The sequence below is a fragment of the Dendrobates tinctorius genome, unplaced genomic scaffold (genome assembly GCF_039654945.1).
Source record: "Dendrobates tinctorius isolate UK_male_01 unplaced genomic scaffold, ASM3965494v1 ptg000070l, whole genome shotgun sequence".
NCBI lineage: Eukaryota > Metazoa > Chordata > Amphibia > Anura > Dendrobatidae > Dendrobates > Dendrobates tinctorius.
The window spans coordinates 30,005,660-30,009,755 of NW_027361738.1; positions in this window are offsets into that span (position 1 = coordinate 30,005,660).

Genomic DNA, 4,096 nt, shown 5'->3' on the forward strand with positions numbered 1-4,096 from the left:
TCTGTAATGTTCATTTTACAACAAGTTAAAGAAGGCACAAAGGGTCATTTTGGCCATTGCCAAATTTGTCTTATGGCAAAATTATGTTTGCCTTTAAGCGAAAAAAAAAAAGGCAAAACTAAATATTTGTCTACTCTACTTAACGTCTCTGTGTGATTTTTCACAATCCCTCACAACATACTAACAGACACCAACCAAAGCACTGAAACATAGAATCATAAAGGCTTGAGTAATATATATTTTGATACACTTAAAGAAACAAATTATAACATAGACACAGCATGCTTTTGCCAAGAAGTTGCCCCCTCAGGTGAGATAAAGTAATTAGTGAAAATATCACGCACTTTGAGGCCAGAGAGCAGTCTACGTTGAGGGTTCATAGGTGGTCTCACCCTGCGCACATTGTCCGGCCTACGCACAACACCATCAGAGGAGGAGCAATCATGTATCCTGGTGAAGTTATGCAGAATAACACAGGCTTTCACAACTTCACATTTTGCTCACTCATCTGAATGGCAGACTGGAGTACTCGCCATTTGGCACAAAGAATCCCAAAGGAACACTCCACCAGTCGCCTAGCACGTGATAGGCGCAAGTTAAAAATTCTGCGCCTGTGGTCAAGGTTGTGCCGGGGATATGGCCTCATGACATTGCGCGATAACTGAAAGGCCTCATCTGCCACAAGGACATAAGGGACTGATTGTTTGGGGGAGCCTGGTAGCTAGCGTGGTGGTGGTAGATCCAACTGGTTGGTGCGTAGCCGCCGAGCCATTATGGAAGTATTGAAGACTCTAGAGTCTCCCGTCCTTCCATAGGCCCCAATGTCAAAAATTATAAACTTGTATTGAGGGTCTACCAGAGCCAACAATACAACAGAAAAGTATTGTTTATAATTGAAGAATTGGGAGCCAGAGTTCGGCGGCTTACGCACCCTGATATGTTTGCCATCCAGGGCCCCAATACAATTTGGAAACTGGCAGTCCTCCTCAAACTCCCTTGATATCCTTAACCAGTCTTCCATCCTGGGCTCGGGCATGACCACTTGATGGAGTCTTGTCCAGATTTGTGCACATGTAGACCTCACTATGCCTGAAATGGTTGATTTTCCTATGAGAAACTCATGGTGGAGGGCGGCATAAGACAGGCCAGTGGACAGGAAGCTGTAGAACAACAGAAATAGTAAAGTTTAGAATGGCTAAAGTAAAAAAAAATCAGTTACATGCCGACCAAACTTGTTAGGAAATGATAGAGAAGAACACACACATATTTGGTGGCACAATGACTAAGTGATATGCTGGACATATTAGATGTAACATTCTGCTGTGTCAGGTGATTCATATTTGGAGTAAGATGATGGCATTCAACTTTGTCCAAGAAGGCCAAAAAACATAATTTAGCACACACATTAGGAATATAGAGAATGTGGTTGTGTAGTACATACCGTATTGTGAGTAGAAGTCGCTCCTCTGCAGATATGGCTTTGCGCATCCTTGTATCCTGAAAGGTTATCCCAGGGCGCACTGTCTCCAAGAGGCGATCAAATGTGGAAAGGCTCATGCGACAGTACTGGTAAAATTTATCCGGATGCTCCCACAGAGAAGAATAGAGGCGGTGAAAATGCCCTCTTGTGAGTCGTTGCCTCAAAAGTGGATGGACCCACATGCGTCTCCTCCTCCGCGGATCCACTATCACAGGATATGGTTGCCCAAAGCGCCGTGACAAAAGCCAGGTAAAGAGAACCTGCTCAGTTGTATTGAATCGCAGACCCTCTGCCATGCTGCACAAAGAACACCAACACACCTCGTGAAAGCAAGGTGACAAATGTACAGAATGTAGGCAGCCACCTGTTTCTGAGTGTCTAAATAGGGTGCAGGCTAATGATTTAAATTGTTTGCAGGCCTCAAAACCGTTAAATGTCCATTTTGCAAGGCTGCGAGAAAATCTCGCCATACGGATTGCATACGGATGCCATACGGATTACATACGGATGCCACACGGATTACATACGGATGCACACATGTGCAAAATACGCGACCTCACCTTGCTTACGGATGACCTACGGAGCACTGTTTAGTGGTCATTCATCCGTATTACGCAAGTAAACTACGGACCGTATTTTGCGCAGGTTAGTGTGACTCCAGCCTTACACAGATTGTTCATGTGAGCACTGGCACTTTCTCTAATATATGGATTCATTTAATTTACACTATATGTCTTATAATATACTGATACACGTGTGTGTACATTCTGTATATACAGTATATCCCTTGCATTGTTTTTTTCTTATACCCTCCATAACCACTAGGGGGCAGGATTGTACTATTTTTTGGCTCCCAGGGCTAATGTTGTGTATCCCTGTGTCTATACTCCACATGGATCAGTTTATTTCCTATTTTTCTAACATGTCATGTAATGTGCACCGTTTTATTTGTATACCAGTTGTTTCATTCTGCAGTATATTTCCTTTTTTAATTGTTTTATGTATTTTTGTTGAAATGGAGATATTTGATTATAAATGCTTTTCATGGGAGTATTTTTTGTAGGTTTTCTTATACTCTTCTCTTTGTGGGAATGCAGCTCCCATAGAGCAGTATCTGTATGGCACGTGTTGGGAAGAGGTTAAAGGAGTTGTCCTGCCTAAAATGTAAAGTCTGCAGTCACTCTGTGTGACTGTAGACTTATGAATCCCTTGAGTGCAGCGCTGTGTGCCGTAAGGATTTGCGCGTTTCTGAGCCGGTAGCGGCGGTGATGTATGTGATATGCATACTCCCGGCCAAAGCCCGTCTGGCAGGCATGACCCCACCTTTTTATCCTTTGCTCCTAGTGGCCAATTACCAAACTCCAACTTTCCCTAGCTGATACATTCTACCTCCAACATCTACATATAATGGTTACAGCACATATTCATTTGTCCTATACACTCCGACAGGTCCACGTCTTAGTCCACCCTCCTACATACCCCCTTCCTGTAACCATTGTCGTCCCCGACAATCCCTAACCTTTCTTTTTTTTTGCACTTCCCCAATTTGCTTTTGTCTGTGTGGCCGGTTGCCGAGCAGAGCCCGGAGCACTTTAGCACTACACGGGGTGTTGGGCAGAGCCTGGAGCAGTTAAGCTCCGAGTAGCTGACGGCTACTCGCAGGCGCTTGCGCCTATATGACAATTTCCATTTTATTGGGGTAGGACCACCCGGACTCCTCAACAGGTACTCTCCCCCACTTTTCTTACACTTCAAATACCCATCTTTGATTGGGGTAGGACCACCCGGACTCCTCAACGCGTGCTCTCCCCCACTTTTCTTATGCTTCCAGAATCGTCTTTAGTTCCAGGGGCAGAATGACCGAGGCTGCCATGGAGCCTACCAGGTAATTGTTCCCCCCTCCTGCTTTTGAGATATTTCCCACCGAGGACCTAATCCGTGGACCGCTGTCTGCACCAAGTCATAAACCATCATATGAAAATTTCATTTGCTTTCTTTTACATTTTGTCATGGCAGGCATTTTACATTTTCCTATATATCTACATTTTTAACATTTTCATCTATAACATTTTTCATATTTGCAACATTTTAAATATGTATATTTTCAACATCTTCCATCATTTTCAAACATTTGGCAACAGTGCTCCCCTTCCTGTGAGGGAAGCACTCCGTACATCCCTGCCGCATCAGGAGACAGGGTTTCTTACCCTGAGGGGACCAGAACAGTCCCCATGCTGTGCAACCATGCACGGTAGTCCCAGCAGTCCGTTTACTTCAGCGGTGCTTGGGGGCGTCTCCTGGTGGCTGATTTTTTTCCGCCGGCAAAAAGGAACTCTACTGCCGTGGAGCCCTCGGGATGACTGGCAGTCTCAGATGGTGCATACGTGCACTAGAAGGGCAAGAAGGGGCCACAGAGAGTTCCGCGGCTCACATCCTGTGCCGTGTCTCTACGGGAGGCCCGGGCCGAAGAGGACTCTGCAGCCGCAGAGCCCGCAACCCGCGAAGGATAAACGGGCAAAGACGACCTCAGCTGCCTCTGCACGGGGACCGACATCTTCTCCGGAGGGCTCGGTGGTCTCAGGGGGCGGAAGTGTGGGTGCTCAGTGACGTGGACCT